Source organism: Rattus rattus, chromosome 10, assembly GCF_011064425.1.
Source record: "Rattus rattus isolate New Zealand chromosome 10, Rrattus_CSIRO_v1, whole genome shotgun sequence".
In the NCBI taxonomy this organism is placed as follows: Eukaryota; Metazoa; Chordata; class Mammalia; order Rodentia; family Muridae; genus Rattus; species Rattus rattus.
The window spans coordinates 40,027,682-40,051,220 of record NC_046163.1 but is presented as its reverse complement, the minus strand read 5'-3'; the positions used below and the strand labels follow the sequence as shown (position 1 = coordinate 40,051,220).

General features: G+C 37.3%; 1 protein-coding gene across 3 annotated transcripts in view; it reads left to right on the top strand.

The window, feature by feature from the left end:
* The window catches only part of Rabgap1l (RAB GTPase activating protein 1 like), a 558,252-nt gene that overhangs the window by 20,282 nt on the left and 514,431 nt on the right, over nt 1-23,539 (top strand). The window contains exon 1 of one of the 3 annotated variants that reach the window (XM_032915698.1): nt 4,709-4,729. The exons of the other annotated variants lie outside the window; for them this stretch is intronic. The gene's annotated coding sequence lies outside the window, so the exon portion shown is untranslated. Of the gene's footprint in view, nt 1-4,708; nt 4,730-23,539 lie in introns of those variants that run through there. 3 annotated transcript variants of the gene reach the window in all.

The window sequence follows — 23,539 nt, the reverse complement described above, 5'->3', positions numbered from 1 at the left end:
ACCTCTCTGGGCAAATGGATTGTAGTTTGGTTATCATTTACTTAATGGCTAATGTCTACTTATAAGCAAATACATATCATATTTTTCTTTCTAGGTCTGTTATAATTTTTTTCTAGTTCCATCCATTTGCAAATTTTATGATACCATTTTTTAAACAGCAAATACTCCATTGTATAAATTTACCACATTTATTTTATTTATTTTTACACTCCAGATTTTATTCCCCTCCTGGTCCACCCTCTGACTGTTCCACATCCCATACCTCCTCTTTCTCCAACTTCCCCAGCACCCCCAACCTCTCCCGCATCTCCATGAGGATGTCCCCACTTCACCCACCCCACTAGACCTCTAAACTCCCTGGGACCTTTATAGTCTCTTGAGGGTTAGGTGCATTTTCTCTGACAGAACCCAGACCCAGCAGTCCTCTGCTGTATATGTGGTGGAGGCCTCATATCAGCCAGGTGATTGCTGCCTGGTTGGTGATCCAGTGTCTGAGAGATCTTGGGGGTCCAGGTTAATTGAGACTGCTGGTCCTCCTACAGGGTTGCCCTCCTTCTTAGCTTCCTCCAGCTTTTCCCTAATTTAACCAGAGGGGTCAGCAGCTTCTGTTCATTGGTTGGGTGCACATATCTGCATCTGACTCTTTAACTGCTTGTTGCGTCTTTTGGAGGGCAGTCATGAGAGGTTACTTTTTGTGAGCGCACCATAGCCTTAATAATGGTGTCAGGTCTTGGGGCTTCCCCATGAGCTGGATTCCACTTTGGGCCTGTCGCTGTACCTTCTTTTCCTCAGGCTCTTCTCCATTTCCATCCCTGCATTTCTTCAGACAGGAAGAATCATAGGTCAGAGTTTTGACTGTGGGATGGCAACCCCATCCCTCACTTGATGCCCTGTCTTTCTGCTGGAGGTTGGCTCAAGAAGTTTCCTCTCTCCATTGTAGGGCATTTCAACTAGGGTCTTCCCCTTTGAGTTCTAAGAGTCTCTCAGTTCTTAGGTCTCTGGAACATTCTGGAGGGTCCTCCCATCCACTTTCCTCCCAAGTTCGCCAGTTTCCATTCTTTCTGCTGGCCCTCAGGGCTTCAGTCCTTTTCTCCCACCTAATACCAGATCATGTTCCCCTCTCCTCCTCCATCCTATCCCCTTTCTCTCCCCTGTTCCTCCTTCTCCTTCCCAAGTGGGACTGAGGTGTCCTCACTTGGGCCCTTCAGCTTGTTGACCTTTTGGAGTTCTGTGACTGTATCTGGGGTATTCTGTACTTTTTTTTTTTTTTTTTTTTTGGGCTAATATCCACTTTTGGGTCTGAGTTACCTCACTCAGGATATTTTCTAGCTCCATCCATTGCCTACAAAACTCAGGATGTCCTCATTCTTTTTTTTTTAAACATGTATTTATTTATTGTATATAAGTACACTGTTGATGTCTTCAGACACACCAGAAGAAGGCATCAGATCTCATTACAGATGGCTGTGAGCCACCATGTGATTGCTGGGAATTGAACTCAGGACCTCTGGAAGAGCAGTCAGTACTCTTAACCACTGAGCCATGTCTCCAGCCCGATGTCCTCATTCTTAATAGCTGAGTAGTATTCCATTGTATAAATGGACTACATTTTCTGTATCCATTCTTCTGTGGTGGGACATGGGTTGTTTCCAGCTTCTGGCTATCACAAATAAGGCCACTATGAACAGTGGAACACATGCTTCTCTTGCATGGTGGAGCATCTTTTAGGTATATTCCCAAGAGTGATATTTCTGGATCTTTAGGTAGGTCTATTTCCAATTTCCTGAGGAACCTTCAAATTGATTTCCAGAGTGGTTGTACTAGTTTGCAATCCAACCAGCAATGGAGGAGTGTTCCTCTTTTTCCACATCCTTGCCAACATGTGTTGTCACCTGAGGTTTTGATGTTAGCCAGTCTGACTGGTATTAGGTGGAATCTCAGGGTAGTTTTGATTTACATTTCTCTAATCACTAGGGATTTTGAACATTTCTTTAGGTGCTTCTCAGCCATTCAAAATTCCTCTGTTGTGAATTCTCAGCATGGGAGATCTCTCCATTTTCTTAGCTCTTCTTCCATTTCTTTTTTGAGAGACTTGAAGTTCTTATCAGACAGATCTTTCATTGTTTGGTTAGTTACCCCAAGATATTTTATGTTAACTGTGGCTATTGTGAAGGAAGTTGTTTCCCTAATTTCTTTCTTAGCCTGTTTATCATTTATATAAAGGAAGGGTACTGATTTATTTGAGTTAATTCTATATCTCGCCACTTTGCTGAAGTTGTTTATCAGCTGGAGAAGTTCTCTGGTAGAATTTTTGGGGTGCTTATGTATACTGTCATATCTGCAAATAGTGATACCTTTATTTCTTCTTTGCTAATTTATATCCTCTTGATCTCTTTTTGTTGTCTTGTCATTTGAGTACTATGTTGAGTAGATATGGGGATAGTGAGCATCCTTGTCTTGTTCCTGATTTTAGTGTGATTGCTTCAAGTATCTCTCCATTTAATTTGATATTGGCTATTTGTTTGCAGTAAGTTGCTTTTATTATGTTTCGGTATGGGCCTTGACTTCCTGATCTCCAATACTTTTAACATGAAGGGGTGTTGTATTTTGTCAAATGCTTCTTCTCCATCTCGGGTGATCATGTGGATTTTTTCTCTATGTTTGTTTATATGGTGGATTACATTAATGGATTTTCATATATTGAACCAACCTTGCATCCCTGGGATGAAGCCTACTTGGTCATGGTGAATGATGGTTCTGATGTGTTCTTGGATTCAAGAATTTTACTGAGTATTTTTGAATCGATATTCATAAGTGAGATTAGTCTGAAGTTCTCTTTTTTGGTAGGTTCCTTGTGTGGTTTAGGTATCAGTGTAATTGTGGCTTCAAAGAATGAATTAGGTAGTGTTCCTTCTGTTTCTATTTTATGGAATAGTTTGAGGAATATTGGTATTAGGTCTTCTTTGAAAGTCTGGTAGAATTCTTAACTAAATCCATCTGACCCTGGGCTCTTTTTGGTTGGGAGGTTTTTTTTTAATGACTTCTATTTCCTTATGGGATATGAGCCTGTTTAGAAAGTTTACCTGCTCTTGATTTAACTTTGGTATGTGGTTTCTGTCTAGAAAATCATCCATTTCATCTAGATTTTCCAGTTGAGTAGAGGTTTTTGTGATAGGATCTTAGGATTTTTTAAATTTCCTCCACTTCTGTTATGTCTCCCTTTTCATTTCTGATTTTGTGAATTTGGATACTGCCTCTGGGCCCTTTAGTTAGTTTGGCTATGGCTTTACCTATCTTGATTCTCTCAAAGAACCAGCTTTTGGTTTTGCTGATTCTTTGTATTGTTCTCTTTGTTTCTATTTGGTTGATTTCAGTCCTGAGTTTGACTAATTCTTGCCTTCTACTTCTCTTGGGTAAGTTTGCTTCTTTTTGTTCTATAGCTCTCAGGTGTGCTGTTAAGTTGCTAGTATAAGATCTCTCCAGTTTCGTTACCAGTGTACTCAGTGCTATGAATTTTCCTCTTAGCACTGCTTTCATTATGTCCCATAAGTTTGTGTATTATGTGTCAATATTTTCATTAAATTCCAGGAAGTCTTTTAATTTCTCTCTTTATTCATCCCTGATCAAATTATTGAGTAGAGAGAGTAGTTCAGTTTCCACATGTATGTGGGTTTTCCAATTTTTATTTTGATTGTTTCATCCCTGAAATAATTACCCCACGAAAGGGTGTTGGATTTAGTCAAAGGCTTTTCCAGCATCTAATGAGATGATCATGTGGGTTTTTTCTTTCAGTTTATATGGTGGATTACATTGATTGATTTTCATATGTTGAACCGTTCCTTCAACTGTGGGATGAAGCCTACTCTATCATGGTGGGTGATCTTTTTGAACTGCCTTTTTTTCAAGGACTTTCATCATGGACTTCTTAGGTTGTAGTGGCCAGAATTGGATCACTTCCTAGCTTAAACTACTTATTGGTTAGTGTGATAAAAGCCACCCCTAGGGCTGTGACAGAGGAAAGAAGGATCACCATTTATAAGCACATGAAAGTAAAGGAGGTTTACGATAAGTACCTTACTTAAATTATGTAAGAACTCTGCAGATGTAAAGAAAGAGATAGGTGAGAATAATTTATTACTTGTGCAGGGTGTGGGACAGGGGAGAAGAGTATCTACTGCCTCCAACATTGTGACAATTAACCAGCATTAGGCTTTGTCGCTGTTTCCAATTTGTGAAAATATCTAAATACAATGATGAGATTAAATGAGGAATAAGTATAATTGTAATAAATATCAGGGGAGAACAAATGCCCTGCCTATAGAAATTTGACTGTAATAGTGATGAGATAGTTGTGGTGTTGATGTTGATGACTAAAGGAGTAATCTGCAAAGCCAAATTTGGATGCAGTAATATACCGATAAGTAATCCTTTGGTTTATCTTAGGTATATATAACTCAATCGTGCTGTTGTAGTGTCAAGGATATGGGGAGTTGAAAAGATTCAGAAAAGGACAAGGAAAGGAGAGATGCATAAAGGAAACACAGCACAATGGCTAGGGTCTCTCTCCTCAGGTTTGTAAAAAGAAAGTTAATAAATGCTCTTAATAGTGGCCCTCCAGCCTGTAAAGAATGAGTGTGAGTGATTTCCTGTCTCTTCCAGGAGCCCTAGGAAAGGAAATTGAGATTACAATATGCTTCCTAGTTAGAGGTTCAGTTTCCTGACTGTAAAGGTAATTCAGCATGATGCTCATGGAAAGATGACTGGTTTAAAGTTTTGTCAGTAGATGAATGAAAAGGCAAGACCCTTAAGTAAAAAAATACACACACACACACACACACACACACACACACACACACACACACTTGTGCTATAGGTAGTAAGCACTTTTGGAAGCTTTTGAAGCTGGGATATAGTTTTGTTCTAGTCAGGTTCTGCTCTAACACCCAGTCTCAGCTTGTCTTACCTCATTTGAATGAATCTTTGGTAACACTTTGGAGTTTTGGAGTTATTTCAAAAAAGTTAAAACAGCAAAACACGTTTCCTTTATAATTGTGTCAACTTTTTTTTTTTAAAGACAAGTCTCACTATATAGCTCTGGTTGTTTTTAGTTTTCTAACTGCCTTTCTCTATATGGCCAGATACATTTTCTTAAGAGCTTTTTTTCCCCCTTAAGAAAGAAACCCTGGGTCATGGTGGCATACACCTTTAACCTTAGTACTCAGGAGGCAGAGGCAAGCAGATCTTGATGAAGTCAAGCCCTACCTGGGATATATAAGAAGTTTCAGGTTAGTCAGGGCAAGGTAGTGAGACCTGGTCTCAAAACAAACAGAAACTGACAGAAGTTACCTATATTATTTAAGAACAAAATTGACATGTGAACGTCTCTTGTGGCATATTCTAAGGCCCTTTATATGAGTATGTTTTAGAGTTGTGTGACAGACGGCAGATGCCCAGAGCAGCATGCTTGGGTCTTCAGACCCTCACATGAAGACCTCCCTCTGATGTGGCTTGAGTGAATCTGAATATGATAGTGTGCTGTATTTAGACCAGCATTATAGTATTGCTTTCTTCACATTTTGTTAGGTATTGTATATTTTTATTTATTTTTGTGATATCAGTGACCAAACCCAGGGTCTCACACATGCTGGACAAGCACTCTACTACTAAGCTATGTTACCAGCCTTTTCACATTCTGTTCTCTAACAGTGAGCCACTACTCAGAACTAGGAGGCAGAGGCAGAGGCCAGAGGCCAGAGGCCAGAGGCCAGAGGCCAGAGGCCAGAGGCCAGAGGGCAGAGGGCAGAGGGCAGAGGGCAGAGGGCAGAGGGCAGAGGGTAGAGGCAGAGGCAGGAAGATCACTATGAGTTCAAAGCCAGCTAGAGACACATAGTGAGACCTCTCCAAAAAAAAAAAAAAAAAAAAAAAAAAAAAGACTCACTAAACCAGTCCACACTCAAGAAGATGGAAACATTGTATTTAATTTTTGAAGTGAAGTGTATCAAAGTATTTGTTGACAACTTTTAGAGTTACCCTCCAGTGTACTTAGTAGATACCTGTCAAGTTTCTCAAGAGACCAGAAGAATAGACTGAATTGTTTATGTTTAAAATAGCAGTGTCTTAAAAGCTGTTCTTGCATAGTCTCTATTACTAGAGAAACGTCATAGAGCTGCAGTACTGTGTTTCCACAGGATTTAGTAGGTCAAATAGCTGAACTACCACTCTGTTAGTTATTTTTCTCATTGCTGTGACAACCCTGACCAGAAGGCAGGATCTATTTTGGCTCACGGTTCCATGACATCAAGGCATGGTGGCAGAAGTCAGAGGCAGCTTGGTCGCATTGTGCTTATAGTTAGGAAGCATAGTGTCCATTTTTTCTCCCTTTTTATTCAGTCAGGTGTCACAACCTGTGGACTAGTACTCCTCATGTTTAGGGGGTGTCTTTCCACCTCATTGAACCTAATTTGGGCAAACCCAGAGGGTTGTTTTCATAATCCTCTAAATTTCATCAGGTTGATGGTTAATATTAACCACCACAAACACCCACTTTATTTATTCCTTTAGTTTGTGGTAATAACAAACTTTTAATTTTGGCATTCAAATAGCCACATCTGAAGATTGGGGGCCAGGAATTCAGATAAGAGGTGACATGCAAAACTTGTCTTCCTTGGTCTGAGTTACTTCACTCAACATGGTCTTTTCTAACTATTCATTTATCTGCATATTACATGATTTCAGCCTTTGCTGAGCAGAATAATATTCCATGGTGTATAGGTACCAGTTGTCACTATCCATTGCTGATGAAGGACTGTCAGTTTGCTGTTTTGAGTAGAGGAGTAATGAACACTGCTGAGCAAGTGTCTGGAGTAGGGTGTTGAGTCCTTTGGGCATATGTTGAGGGTAGTATAGATGAGTCATATGGTAGATTTATTTTAAGCTTTTTGAGGATTCTCTCTATTTATTCCCAGAGTGGCTGGACTAATTTACTATCCCACAACAATCTGATACCATGCTCTGGTCTCCATGGGCACCCCTCCCACAAATGCACACATACAAACATCTTTAATAAAAAGTACATTTATTAATATTTGTTAATTACATACAATATATTAAGCATTTGGGGTATTAAAGTTCAAGTAAAATTAGTCACTTTATTGGCAGCCTGTGAAATATTCTAAAATAGAAATGTATCTTTCAACTACACATTATTTTGATTAAAATATGGAACATTAAGATTATATATTGCTGATATGGTAGTGAATACAAATTTTATACTGAAATTAATAGAAACTTAAAATGTGTTAAATGTTTATCCTTTTATAATTTACATTTAAAAGTTGATACTATGTTGAGATTTCTGATCATCTTGGGGGATGTTTTAAAAATCCCACCTTGTAGGAGGTCATAGGCAATTAATAACTATATATCCCAAAAATGTAATTAAAGTTGTTCTTATGACTATAAATGTAATGATTCTTGTTTTCTGGAGATCCAAATAGTATAATACTAGAACCAGATAATTAAAAATATACTCATATTTTATAATTTTATTTTTGTTAAGCCTTAACATCTGTTGCTATTAGTGAGATGTGTTGGAGAACAGACTCAAAGACATTTATAAAGGGTTTTCTTTTAATCAAAGTATTGTTTTTGCATGATCATATACTTTGACTTGTCAGGGTTTGCATTTTATAAAGAATTGTGTGCAGTAAGAGTTTAGTGTCTCTTATTACATTAAGTCTGTGGTAATGCTTCTCTGTGGTGGGTGAAGGAATTAGCATTTTAAATCCCATTAGCTTTAAAGTGGATTTGGTATTTGTTTGTATGGGTCATACAATGTAACTCAAACCTTTTTAAGTCTTTTGCTGGAATGATTTTACTAGACAGAAGCTAATTTTGTCTTTACAATGTACATGTTTAATCCATTCTTTCGACAAATCTCATCATGTTGGTTTATGTTCTTTATACCTTTTAATAATACCTTTTAGAGGACTGGACAAAATGGTATTGTGGGAAAAATAGTTGTGACTGACATAGACATAAATAATTATGTGGCATGCTCAGTACTAGAGTAGAAATAGAAATTAATTTTTGTTACTGGCTTAATTTTAAAATGGCAATATTTATTCCTGGTTCTTTTGATGTTGACACTGTGTGAAATGGAAATTTCTGGTTTCTTTTAACAACCCAATCATGTGATGTCTTTCTGGAAGCTGTCTTGTGAGAGGGAATGTGATGTTTTGTTAAAAACAGATACTTGAGAGGACGCTTGATGTTTAGAATATAAATGAAACCACACAAACAATGAGAGGACGCTCTTGTATCGTTACACCATGCAATGTTTTGTTGGTCTTCGTTGGTCTTCACTTCATGGAGAGAAATGTGCCAAAGAACTTCTCATGGCTGATTCTGACTGCTTATACTGACTTGGCAGAGCCTTGCTGTTTCTGCTGGATTGTGCTACTGATTTGTGTTTGTTGTTTGTTACTGAACTGGACTGCTGGTATCCTGACAACAAAGAGTGGAGTTGCCCAAAGGAACTACTTCTAAACAGGCCCACAACACCTTTAACCTTTTTTCACATAACTCCAGTAGGTGGGTTAGAAGGGAGGTTGAGGTATTTAAGAACTCTAAATAAAGTGGGTTTTGAAAAAAATCTAAGTTTCCAAGCATGTGTCATTAGGGATAGCCACTTGATTTTATGCACCATATCTCTGTAATCATACTGTCAGTTTGAGGTTGGAAAGACTAAGTTACTTTTTCACTCCTTAAAGCTCTTAACTATGAACAGAAATGGGAATCTGCTATAATGTCAGACACTGATTAATTAATAAATGATATCTTTATTAGCTTTGATTCAGTTTTAGTATCTAGAATGTTCAAGATGGAGTGCTCTTATCTGGTGAGGTTGGTCCTTCTCTGTCATAATATGGCAGAAGGTATCAGGGAGAAAGCACAGGAGGATGAGGAAGAAAATGGACTCCAGTATCTCTTCCTTTATTACTCACTCACCACTCATAAGGTAACTAGCCTACTCCTGAGATAATGACATTTAACTTATTTGTAAAGGCTGAATCCTTATTACCCAATTAAGGTCTTTCCCCTTAGTATCATTAAAATAGCAATTAAAATTTGAGATAAATTTTGGAGGGGACAGTGAAGTCACAGAAGAAGCCAAATGTGGGATAAAGGTGAGTAGGAAAGTGTGGTGAGAATGCCAGAAGTGCAGTTCCCTAGACAAGTGAGAACTCCCACACAGAACAGGAAACAGAGGGTAGAGATTTTTATTGCAGGGAGTCCTGACACCCTTATTGTTGCAGTCATTTCAGCTGGCAATCTTGGACAAGGAACTGGCAGACATGTTTATGACCACTTATGCACATCTCCATAACCACTTATGCACATCTCTCCCAACCAACAATTACACTTAGATAGACTGTCCAGTGGGCAGTCATTTCAGGAGGCAGGTGACTACAAGTGAAAGTGATTTGTCTGCCTCAGCTCTGGATTCCGTATTTACTTAGGAATGTTAACCTAGAACAAAGTATTCTTTTGAATATATTCTTCCATTTATACAACCACAATAAAACTGGCTAAGGGACTGTTGGAAATGTGAGTGAAAAGATAATTAAAATTACCAGTATCATAGGTTAGTAGAAATACTTTAGTAAATAGTAATAAAATAGTAATTAGTAAATATAAGTTTGGGGGACCTATTTTCAATAGTTGCACTGAAAGTTTAAATCTTTAAAAATGTAGAGGTGCCACATCTCAGTGCATAGTTGTGGCAATTATTGTATTTCTAAATTATGCCATTAAAATGGAAAATATCATTTATTTTCTCAAAATAGATATTGTTTCTTTGAACTACTCATTTAATGAAATAAAAAAGCTGTAATTGTCTTTATGGCATTTGGTTAAGCCTTTATGTTATAGATTTAGGAAAAAAAAATCACACGGAGTGCTAACAGTAGGGTTTGATTTTCTTGTGAGAATGAAATCACAGTAATATTCTTCATGTTTTTAGAGAGAAGTATGTAAGACAACTGTGACTTAGTCTAGATGTTTTGTTTCTTTTGACATTTGAAATGCAAATTTTACAATTGCACATATTTGCAGTAAATAGTGTGGTGTAATTTGAGCTTGTGGATGTTGTGAAAAAGGGTTATTAATAACAGGATATAGCAAAATTACAAACTGATCTGACTAAGTATCTTGTAGAGTCTTAATGTGCAGTAAATGCTTGTTATTGGGCTTCTTGCTGTTCATTCGTTGCCCAGTGTATTAGAGAGAGCCCGTGGTGCTCCGTTAAAGCACACTTAGGTGTAGCTAGTTTGTTTGCTGCTAGGTGGTGTAAGGTTCAGTAGTTTCTATAGTTCTGTATTGTTCTTTAGGAAAAGGCTTCTGGAACTTTTTTGGGAATAGTTACAATTTACGGATTTGGTTTTTAAAAGTACATGAAAAAAATCATTTAATGCGTGGTCTCTCAAGTTTCCTAAGATGTCTCAAAGGAGGAAATTGAAATGTGTTCTTGGTTTACAGACGTTTGACATGTTTTGACAAGAGTATGAAAAGTTTAAAAAGGCTTTATCTTTTCTCTTTACAGAACTTTATTTCTTGTTACTGATCCACTGCGTTAGGTGTTGTTAAAGTGCTGTGCTTGGGTTGTAATGAGAGGTTGATAGTATCTAGCATTTCATGCACAAATTGCTAGGTGATCCGTGTGAGTAAACAGTTTGAGATGTGGAGAGAGGCATAGACTGCAAGGAGGGAAGTTACTGCTGATCTTCAAAAAGTGACGTTTATGTGTACAGTTTGCTCTGCTAGTTTCTGCTTTTTTATCTTGAGAGCAGTTTACCGTAGAAGAAAAGATAGTTATTTTGTAATATTAAAATATCTTATATTTTATATATGTATAATTTTTATGTGTTAAACAAAATTGGGGGAAAATACTTAACGAGAAAGGTAATTTTGATACAAAATGCATGAAATTTTATTCAGTTCCGTGGTTGAGCAGCAGTAGAAAGGCCTGGACATTTGACCCATGCATGGAGATATCTATGTTTCCAGTGTTTGGGAGGCTCGGGGTAAAGTTGGTGAGTGTGGAATGGAAGGGAATCTCTGCCTTATTTATTGTCTTTAAGAAAAAAGAAAAATAACAATAATTTTGCTGTCTATTAGGAAGATAATTAGTGGAATTTAGTGGAGAAATGCCTTTTTACTTTGTGCTTAGTTACTGATTTATCATTGTAAAATTATCAGGTATACATTTGAGGAAAGGTGTTACTTATGAAGCAGCATTGCTGTGTTTGTGGCTATACACTTATTATCAGAATCATTAGTTTTATTTTGTATTTATAATCCGTTTTATGATTCTTATGGCAGAGATAATTACTGTGGAATTATCTCACTGTAACTATAGTAAAAGAAATGCCTTTGGTTAAACTGAATATCAAATCTTGTAAGAAGTGGTTAGAAAAACCCAGCATTTATCTTTCTGGCATACATAAGTGAAAATAACAGGAAATAATGTATACTAACCTTGAATTTATTAGCTGATATTTGTATATTTGTGAATTAAAGGTTTTAGACCTGAGTTTTTTTTTTTTTTTTTGGTTCTTTTTTTTTCGGAGCTGGGGATCGAACCCAGGGCCTTGCGCTTCCCAGGCAAGCGCTCTACCACTGAGCTAAATCCCCAACCCCGACCTGAGTGTTTTAATACTTAAAGTTTAACTATTACTTTATATTTTATTTTAATTTTTACATGATGCTATAGATCAAACTTCCGATTTTACAAATGCTAGGCGAGTGTGCTATCTCTTCCAGTCGTGTAACTGTGACCTTAAAGAGTGATGTAGCTACAGAGGGGCCTAATTAGTTTCTTTACTTATCTTATTTTGCATGTTTTATAATTCTTACCATGGTATTGTTTTCAAGATAACTAGATTTCCCTATGTCTTCTTTTTACCTTATGTTTAAAGAATCTACTTAAGTACAGAGTAAAAATTGTTATTATGATGGTTGTTGTGTAAGCCTTGAGATAAGATAATCTTATTGTTTCCTATTTTGATCAGGTATGAAGTTCATCAGACTATAAAGTTTTTTTTTTTTCTGAGAGCTTGAAATTATTTTTTTAAGAGACAGAGCCTCCTTTTGCTCTAGTTGGCCTTAAAATTCCTCTGTAGTTTAGCATGACCTAACTCCTGATCCTAATGCCTATGTCTCCCAGGTGCTAGAAGGACAGGCACGTGTCCTTATGAAAGTGGTTATAGACTGAATTGGTACATAAAAATTAGTCTTGCATGTTTGTAACCTCATATAAAAGATGCATGATTTATATTCTGCAGTGCAAGTTAAGCTCTGTTAGGGAACTCTGTCCAGCTTCATACAGATGGGTACTTTTATTTGAATACTATACTTCTAGTTCTTTTTAGAGAGATAGTCTCTTTCCTGTCTGTTTGTCTATATGTCTGTCTACCGTCCGTCCGTCCGTCCATCCACCCATCCATCCATCCATCCATCCATCCATCCATCCATCCATCCATCCATCCATCCAATCATCCAATCTCTTTCTGTATAGCCCTGGTTGTACTGAATGCTGTGTAGACCAGGTTGACCTTGAACTGATGTTTATTTTATATTCATTTTCAGTAACAGGCTGAGACAAAGGGTTTGTTCTATATGGGTTAACAACATTTGTGGAGTCTGAGGAGAATGTTTTGGAAGTTCCAAAATTGTTTTCTCTATTTAGAGAGTACAACCCACAAAATTTATACAATGATTTGTTGTAGGTAATATGTTGTAGGTACCTGAAAAGCCTATGGATTGATTCCTGTTTATATTCTCAGCTTATTGTATTCTGTATAATACATGGTTGACTTACAGTAAATGTTTGAATGAATTCATGATATTCACATTAAAGATCCTTTGATAGCTTTTGGGCAAGTATTATTTTTCTTCCATTTTTGAGATAATTTAGGAATTATGATACATCATATTTATTGACTTCATTATCTCAAGGTTGGACAGATGTAATTAACCATTTATAGAATATTTTACGTTATCCACTGCCCCATATTCTTGCACTTTTTCTTTTTAAATAGTCATTTAAGGATTGCTCCGATATTTCAATGTCGTAACTAGTTTCAAAGAGACTAGTGTCTCATTTCCAGTTCCTTCTTGCTTTTAACCTCAGTATAGCTATGCTCTGTCTCTGCCCTCACCTTCAGGTGATTCACATCTCATCATAAATTCTGTAGTTTTGAAAATAGGACATGAATGCTTCTTCGGAATAGATAGAGATTTCTGTTCTTGGGTGAGTCAATCCTTCTTTTAGTCAGTCTGTCCTTTTAGTCTATCCATCCTTCCTTCTTTCCTTCCTTCCAGTTTCCTATCTTCTTCCTCTCTGCCTGCCTGCCTGCCTTGGATGTACTGGGGAGGGAACCTAGGACCTTGTGTTTGTTAGGCCAGTGCTCTCCTACTGAGCATCGTCTCTCATCCTTACTTTAACAGTTAAACCCGTGATGGAACAGGAAGCTCCTGGATGAGCAGTTGACAAATAGTAACATGGCGACTGTTGAATAATAGCAACTACAGTGACTGACTGTTTTCTAATGGGAGAGCAGAGTTAAAACTGATGATGCATTTGTACTTGAAGATCAAGGACCATTACATAATTGTTAAGAGTGTGTAACATAAATTGCTATTTTAAAGATATCACAGGCTACTTGTTTTCTGTTCTTAGGCTACTTTTCTCTTAACTAAATTAAAAAGTTGTTGAAATGGCAGACAAGAAATATGCTTTAATTGGAGAACATTGTTGGTGTTGATGAAAATTTTTGGAAAGAAGTTGTATTTACAAAGACTGATTGACTGATTAGAACTGTAGTGTGTGGAGATATAGGGATGTTGTAGGTCCAGTGCTAATTACTTTATCTTTGGCTAGCTTTAGCCCCTTGAATATCCATTGCTTGACCACCTCTGTGTTGGAACCTAGCATTCAGTGACTGATAAAAACCTTTTGAAATCTATTATCAATCTGCTAGCTTCTACCAACCCAGAAGTTAAGAATGTCATTTGAAAGCATCTGAAGCCTTTAGAAAGGCTTCCCCCATTTTGCTGTGACCACATTGTCACACTGTATTTTAAGCTTGCTTCATCTAACACCTTGTGAGTAAATAGATAAAACCCTTATGAAATCTGTAACGTAACAGATCAGTAGCTTCCACCAACCCAAAGACCAAGAATATCATTAGATAGCATCCGAGGCCATAAAAAGAGATTCCCTATCTTGTTGTGACTGTCTCACTGATTAGATATCTTTGTTGAATTCTTAAATTTACCTTGATTCATGACTGTCTTTGTTGTGTAAAAATATAAAACTTGATGTAACTGTTTCTACTTCGGAACATTGGATTTGGGGTAGCCTAACTATGTGTTCCTAGGTCTTTAAGGTAGTCCCTTAAAAAGGCTCTAGAATAACTCTCTTATTCCCATTAAGGTGAGAGCTAGGCTTTCTGTGTTAACATTGGGCACAGAAAACTCTACAGTTTATCTAGTTATTCTATAGGGGTTTCATGAGAAAGAAGTGTATATAGTATAGTTTCTGCTATAAGATTAACTTAGTAAATTGTAGTGTGTGTGTGTGTGTGGTTTGTATGGTGCTTAAAATAGGCATAGCCTGTTTCCCATTGCTCAGTCTGACTATATTTATTGTAAAAATAAATTAATCACAGGTTGTTTTATTTGGTCAGGTTGATTACCTTATTAAACATGCGATTTTGAGTATGCTATATAGGATTTTCTTGTTCATTTATTAAATAAATATATTAATATTAATTCTGTGATGTTTTATGATAGAGAATGTAAGTTTTTTTAGTACAAAATAACCACTCAGTAAATGCTAGCTGTTCCTGTTTTATAGTTTTTTGAGAACCATGCTTCCATGATGAAAAAGCAACCTCTTTGGAATCTGGTGGGTTGGCTTTGAGTCTTAGCTATCTGTTTACATGTCACACTGGATATATCACTTAGCTATCATCTTCCTGTTTTCATTTTCCTAAAATGAGGATAATAGCTACCTTGCAGAGTATTCTAAATACACAGGCACTTTTTAAATGGTAATTATTATAGGTGTTTGTCTAAAGTCCAAGTCAACAGTGTTCTCTTGGTGGCAATATGAGCAGGTTGTTTAGATTTTTTCATTCTTGACAGCCAATTGAATTGTGTATGAATTCTATAATCAAGTCTGATTTTTCCTATACAAATAAAAGCTTATGGTAGGACTGGTGACATACACTGATAATGACTGCTACTCTAGAGGCTGAGAAAATTGCAATTTCCTTTCTTTTTTTTCTTTTCCTTTCTCTCTCTCCCTTTCTCTCCCTACCCCCTTTCTCTCTCTCTCTTTCTTTCAGTTACAGACAGGGTCTTTATGTATCTCTGGCTGTCCTCAAACTTGCTATGACCAGGTTGGCCCCTAGAGCGATGGGATGAACTGCCTGTGCCATCAAGCTCAACAGGATTACAGTTTTTGAGGCTAGTTTGAGCAATGTTCATTTGCATAAGAAGGGTCTTCCTGAGACCCTGTGGCTATCTGTGGTCTGTGCTGTCTCCAGAAGCCATGTGGAAGTCCATGATCCGTGCCTCCACTGACTGTAACGGGCAAGGAAGCTACTTTTGCAGTGGTATCAATGATTGCAGACTCATAGTTGAGAAAGAGGGACATAGAAGGCTTCTGTAACAACCTCCTACTCTCACCCCCAGACAACCTAGATAGAAAACCATCAAAGAGAACTTAAAAGTTGTGCTAGGGATGCTGGAGTGTAGTACTCCACAGTCGATGGCTCCTGGTGGGGGTGCAGGTGAGGAAGGTGCATTGTCTTTGAGGGGTTGGCCACTGGGAGTTTGACTATACTCCACTGAGTATATTGACAATGCAAATTGCACTTTTTTCTCCTTTTCTTGGGGCAGGGATAACAAGGATGGACCTGGGAGGACTGGGAGGTGAGTGCTATTTGGGTGCATAATGTTAAATAACCAAATAATTAATACAAATATTATTAAGAACAGAAAAGGATGGCCTTCACGGATTGATACATTTTGTATGCTTGGTCTTCAGTTGGTGGAACTGTTTGGAAAAGATTAGAAAGTCTGGCCTGTTGGAAGAGATATGCTAATGGGGGTGAGCTTTTGGATTTCAAAAGTTTTCATTACCAGTTTGTTCTCTCTGCCTCATGCCTGGGTTCAGATAGGAACTCTCAGAGACTGTTCTGGCTCCATGCCTGCTTGTCCCTGCCTGCTGCCATGCCACAGAGCCATGCACGCTAACATTCTTACTCTTCCTTTTGTAAGTTGCCTTGTCATGGTGTTTTGTGTACAGAAATAGAAAAGTAAGATAGGCAGCTTAGGAAGAGCCTTTTAAAAACAAAACAAAACAAAACAAACCAGTCTAGACCACCACCACCACTACCACCACCACCACCCACCACCACCACTACCATCACCACCACCACCACCACCACCACCACCACCACCACCACCACCACCACCACCACCACCACCACCACCACCATCATCACCACCACAACAAAAAAAAAAAAGAAAGACAAGGCATTAGTTCAGAAAAAGAGAACTTGCCTATCATGCATAAGGCAAATTTAATTGGGTTTTATTGATAGTACCTAAAAAAGAAAAACAAAACAAAACAGAAACCTAAAATTAACAAAATGAAACCTAGCATTTACTTAAAATATTTTAATATGAAATAAGACCTAAAAATCAGTGTGTATGTGTATGTACATATAGTCAGGCACATAGCTTATGGAGCTGAAGGACAACTCTGAGGTGATCTCTCCTGCCACCTTGTGGACCCAGGGATCAAACGCTGCCAGGCCTGCAGGGAAGTGCCTGTAGCAGCTGAGTGATATGAGAGACCCTAAGGTAAAACTAATCGCAGAGTATACTTTCTACTGTTCTTTTATTTATTTTTGTGAAACCATGTAAAAGTAATGTTAGCTTGTTCTCAGGATAACAAAATGCTATTTTAATTTCTCTAGCTGCTTTCTTTTCTGGCTTATGGGAGGTCATCTCTAGGCCTTAGCGTATAATGTAGCAGTGATAGTCATCTGCTTTCTTGAGGTGAAGTTGCCTAGATAACACAAAACCCTAATCAAAACTGGCACGTGACTTATTTTAAAATCTGTTAGGCTGGGTCAAATACCACCATTTTCATGTATCCCCCCAGCCCCCGTCAGATCTAGCCTCCTTTCCTCCCCCTTTTACCCCTCCTACTGTCTGTCAGACTCCACACAGATCCGCTTCTTTCATGACACCTGCACATACATGATTTTATGTATGTAGATACGTAGACTGTACAGGAGAGAATGTGATATGTCAGCACTATCCACTGTAGCTAAATAACATTTCACAGAGGAAATGGATAAAACCTGGAGATAATCATATGAAGTGAATTATTCTTTTCATAAGTACACCGTGGACAGTCAGTGGAGATCATATTTGTTCAGCTCGCAGAATAGATATGCAAAAAGGCAAGCAGTTTTCCTTCAAGAAGGGATCCATTTTTTAGAATTTACTAAACACTAGTGACTAATTTAAAAAAAAAAGCCAAGCAGAACAAAAAACCAATAACAATGAAAAAACCCTATAAGATTTCTTACTAAAATATAGTAAGAAATCACAAAGTTTTCTGGTGTACTAGAGATGTGCTTATTTGTTAGCAAAGGTTTGTGTGTGCATTCAGATATTCAACTGTTGTGGTTTGCCAAAGACAAAATATGTGCTTCTGTGTTCTATTTTTTTGAGAAACGAAAACTATACACAGCCATTTAACCTGTGTTATATATATAATTTTAATTTTTAATTTTTTCTTTCATTTTTAAAGATTTATTTCCCTTGTGTATAAATGTTTTGCCTGCATGTATGTATGTGTTCCATGTGCCCACGGAAGTCAGAAGCACTGGAGTTACAGATTGTTGTGAGCTACCATGTGGGTGCTGAGAAGTAATCTCAGGTCCTCTGAAAGAGCAACCAGTAAAGTACCTCATCATCTCCCCAACCCTGGCTACTAATATTTATGACATAATTCACATACTGTAAATGTTACCTTTGAATAGGCACAATTGTTTGGTTTTTAGTTGGCTAAGAAAATTGCTTGCCACTCTAATATGAGGTAGAAAAGTTTTTTGTTTTGCTTTGTTTTTTGTTTATTTATTTTGACCCAAGTCTTGGGGCATTGTCCCAGCTGACTTCAAATTTGTAATCTTCCCGCCCCAACCTCTCAGGTCCTGAGATTGAAGTCATGGGCCACATTCCTGCTTCTGGAGTGTAGGCAGAAAGATATGTATTTTATTTAACTTATCTCTGGTTTTCTTTTCTCCTAGTTTTTGATTTTCCTTTGACTCCTAACTAGAAGTTTGCAGTTTGCATTAGTTTTGTTTTACTGTGGTTGGTCATCTAGTTACTTATTTTACTTTGGTTCCTGGTGCTTAGCATGGCTTCTGATTGCAGAGCTTGGAGGAGTTGCCTTACCAATCTCAGTACGTTCTTAAGCATATCTTTCTGTATAAATTTAACTTTTAGTCTATTTTGAAATTAGAGAAGGTAGGAAAACATGATTTTTATATGACTTTGCCTTAAGGATAGATGAATGTTGTTAGTGAAATATTTTTCTTAACATTTTTTAATATTGTTTGAGAATTTTATTCAAACATATAATGTATTTTGATCAAATCTTTGTGTCCTTCTTTTCAGTTCTTCTATCCCATTCACTACTTTTCTTTCCCAATTTTTTGTGCTTTTTGTTTCCCTTTTTATTGAATTTACACTCTAGTCTATTAGTGCTCTCTGTATGCGTGAATGGGAGCATCTATTGGAGTATAGGTAGCTTCTCAGTGGCTGCATCTCAGAAAAATAGTAAAACAACTCTAGCTCTCTTCAGTCGCCCTCAGTTTTCAGTAGCGCCTCAGCTACTTAAAATCCCTTCTCCATCTAGGCCGTGATCGTGTGTAGGTTTTTTGCATGCCATAACAGCCTTCATTTGTGTGTTCATGTGTGTAACATTGTTACCATATCTGGTAAATTCTGTTTTGCAAATGTTCACTGCTGATGCCTGTGCAATCACTCCTCCCCCTCTTTGTGATGATACATGAGACCATGGAATATTTCTTTACATTGTATTGCTTACTATATTTTATTATAAAATGGTCACTTTTCTTACTAGCTCATAGTAGTGAAAGCATTTTATATACTGATGTATATTTCCTAAATAACTGTCTTCAATTGAAAAGAAATTTGACCCTTGTACTCATTTAAATATTTTCTGTTATGGTTTGTAGAGGTTGTTATCATTGACTTGCTTTGGGTAGCAAGATAGAAAGATCTAATTTTATATATTCAAAGATGAATAATAAGCATAGAACTTAGCATTTTATATATCTTAGTATTTTGTGTTATTTCCCAGTTTTCTATTTATTACTTGATATATACAAATATATAATTACACCATGTCTTAGTTTAGGTTTTATCACTGTGAAGAGACACCATGATCAAGGTAACTCTTATAAAGGAAAACATTTAACTGGGACAGGCTTACAGTTTGAGAGGTTCAGTCCGTTATGCATGGCAGCATGCAGGCAGACATGGTGTTGAAGGAGGCAAGAGTGATACATATTGATCTGAAGGCCACCAGGAGAAGACTCCTGCAGGCAACCACATAGGAGACTTATTATCTGCACTGGGCGGGGCCTGAGCATAGGAGAAGACCTCAAAACTCACCCCCATAGTGACACACTTCCTCCTACAAGGCCATACTTCCTAATACTGCCACATCCCATGGACCAAGCATATTCAAATCACCACACCCCACTAACCATAAAATATGTCTTGTGGTTCGTTAGCAAAGTCTCTTTCTCTCTCTTTTAATCTTTTTAGAACTTTTTTTTTAAAGTTTAAATCTTTGTTTTTTCCTGATAGTTTCTTCTCCAGTAGGCCTTACCTCCATCTATCGTGCTATCCAGAGGCAGTGCTGCTACATTCTCTTCTAGTTCTCTCATGAGAGGTTATTTCCCTTATTATTGCTTGACTCTTGTCAGGAAAACACTGTTACTTGGCATAAGGTTCTGTGTCTCTTTGAACAAAACCCTCAAGACTGTTAGGCTAACTGGCCTAGAGTCAAGCCAGAGACCTACCCTTCAGTCTAATCCCTACATGATTGAGGGAAGTAGACAATGCTTGTTAGAAAACAGTATGTTTGTTGGTCATTCATATTTTATATCCGTTATTTCATTTTGATTGGACTGTTGCTCTTTTTATTATTAAAAGCTTATTATATACTTAGGATACTACTAATTTGTCACATTTAAATGTTTCAATACTTTTGTCTTTGGCTTTTGTTCCTTACACGTTGATGTGCAGAAGTTTTGCATTTTTACGGAGTTAAATTTATTAGTCTTTTTTTTGGTATTTTGTTTTCCTTTGCTGTATATTTAACTCTTTCCTATGCTGCTGTTGGAAACAGTTATCATTTCCTCCTAACTATTTAAGAAGGAAAATAAAAGCAATAGCTAAACACTATTATTTTGGAAACAGGATTACAAATAACCTAGGCTGACCTTGAGCTTATGATCCATCCTCCTGTTTCTGCCTCTTAAGTGTTGAAGACCAGACCTGGCCAGGATTCTTTGGAAATTTGTATTAAATAGGCTTTAAGTGGGGACTAATTAAATTATTTTCCCCATACAATTGATTTTATTGAACAATCCCATCATGTCCTCATATTTTGAGTAAACTGTCTGTCTTAGTACTTAATGTCACTGTACCAAACCACTTGAAGCTGGATAGTTTATAAACTAGGACATTTTTTTCCTTATTGTTCTGGTCGCTGGGAAGTCTGAAGTCAGTCTGTGGTGCCTCGTGAGGGTGATGCCTACTTCTGTGGTGGCGTGTTGTTGATGTTCTCTAGAGGGAAGAATGCTGTTTGGTCATATGGCAAAAGGAACGAAAATTGTGGAGAGTGCTAATCCCATTTATTAAAACTCATGACTTCATACCGTTGTCACCCTTAAATCCCACACCGCTTAAATACTGTTGTGTTGGAAATTAAATTTTATTTAAAAAATAATAGCATGCATTTGTGTCTGCTGTGTATGGGCATGAGTGTGTGTAGAATAGACAACAACTTTATGGAGTTTTCTTGCACTTTGACATGGGTTCTCAGATCTAGCTCGAGTTGTCAAGCTTGCATGTCAGGTACTTCGGTCCCTGTGCCTTTGCTTATTTGGATGAGTCCCTTGTCTATTATAGCTGCATGGGGGTGTGTGTCATCATTTTAATTATCACCTGTCTTTGCCTCAGAAGGAAGTACCTGTTCAGCTTTTATTTCTTAATATTCATCCATTTATTCTAATAATTCCAGAAGGTGTTCTTTAATTGTGAAATATATTTTATCTTTTCATTGTTTATTTTATGTCGGTGCCATTTAATGTTCTAGATGCTAAAGAAAATATACTTGTTACTTAGAAAAGTTTTAAATTTATTTTATGTATGTGAGTGCTTTGTCCGCATGCATGTCTGTGTACCGTGTGTTCTGATAGCAGAGAGGTTATCAAATCCCCTGAATATGCTGGGACTGCAGTTATGTGTGGCTGTGATCTGCCTTGTGGGTACTGGGAGTCAAATCTGGTCCTCTGGAAAAGAAGCCAGTGTTCTTAACTGTTCAGCAATCTCTCTTAGTCTCACACTGGTGTGTATGTGTGTTTATTTTTTGGTGGTTAAACTAGTTTTCCATGTTGTCATTACCTTGATTTTAAGTTTTTAAAACTCATATGGCAAATTTTGAAACACATTCAAAGTTAGAAGTAATGATACTAATATTCCTATGACCCATTGCTACCCTTAGCAGGGGATGGTATGATTGTACCTTTTGTTCTACTTACAAAGAAAATATAAGGCAATTTTATTTTTGTAGATACTTTAGAATATATTTCTAAAAAGAACACCAAGGATTCCTTTATAATAATACCATTCCTTTATATGCTCTCAAAAATAATTCCTTGTAAGCACAAACTATCCAGTTATCATTGTTGATTTTTTTTCATAAATGGTACATTTGCCAAGAGGCAGGGAAGGAGAGAAAGGGAGAAAAAGGGAGAGAACATAGATTCTGTTTTGGGGGTGTAGCTCAGTATTGCACATGTGCCCTGGTGTCAGATGGTGATTTTTGTTCCTCTATGTTTACCTTTCCTATTCTGCAGAAGATTACACAAAGAAAACCCAACATTTCAGATACAAAAATAAAAACAATGACATAACTTTGATGAGGTTGTGAGATTCTGGTTGGTCCTAGATTTAAAAAAACTGAACTCACTCCATCTTATGTATGTATGTATGTATGTATGTATGTATGTATGTATGTATGTATGTACATACTTGAGTGACATTTATGTTTCAAATATTCTCTAGGTGGCTGGCTGCACTCATGAATAAATATCTGTGATATGTTAGTTACTTTTTTATTGCAGTGACAAAAGTGCCCCAGAAAACAACTTAACCCAGAAGTTAAGGTTTTTTAGTTTGGGTCATGTTTTAGAGATTTTAGTCCATAATTGTTTAGCCATGCACTTAGACAAAAATATCAAGACAGTGTGGATATGTGGAGGGGGAGCATCTTCTTGGCTAACAAGAGGTAGTGTGAGGACAATATATAAAAAGGACAAGACACATTCCCAATGACCTCATTCTTCCAACTAGGCCATATATATCTCTTACCCCCTTTTTTTTGTGGTTTGTATTTTTTTATAAATTTTATTTTTCTTGGATATTTTGTGTATTTACATTTCAAATGTTATCCCCTTCCCCCTGTCCCATTCCCCCTCCCCATGCTTCTATGAGGATGCTTCCACTCCAGCCTCAACACCCTGGCATTACCCTACATTGGGGAAACGAGCCTTCACAGGACCAAGGGCTTTTCCTCCTGTTGATGCTGGACAGTGTTATCCTCTGCCACAAATGTGGCTGGAGTCATGGGTTCCTCCATGTGTACTTATTGACTGGTGGTGTAGTCCCTGGGAGCTCTGGTGGGGTCTGGTTGGTTTATCTTCTACCTTTTACTGGCTTCCAGTAATGCTATCATAATGTGTATCAATTAATGGAGCCATTATGGTCAAATTGTCTCTGGAGATATCATCACAGACATACTTAGAGGTGTGCTTTAAGAGTCTTAGGTAGCTCTTAATCTTACCAAGTTGACAAAATCAGTCATCAGCCCTTGACAATGTGGTGTACTGTGAGAGAAACAGATAATAATCAGTAAATTCAATACAGAAATATACTAGGTTAAATATTAGGAAAAAGTATGCTGAAAAAGAAGAGTGAATAGAGCAAGATAAAGGGGGATTAGAATCTGATGCTTATGGGAAACAGTGTTAGATGAGATGATCAGAGCAGACCTCTCAAGAGGATGATATTTGAGCAAACAAATTAGTGGAAGGCTAATGGTAGCCAAGCAGAGAGCTAAGAAAGAATG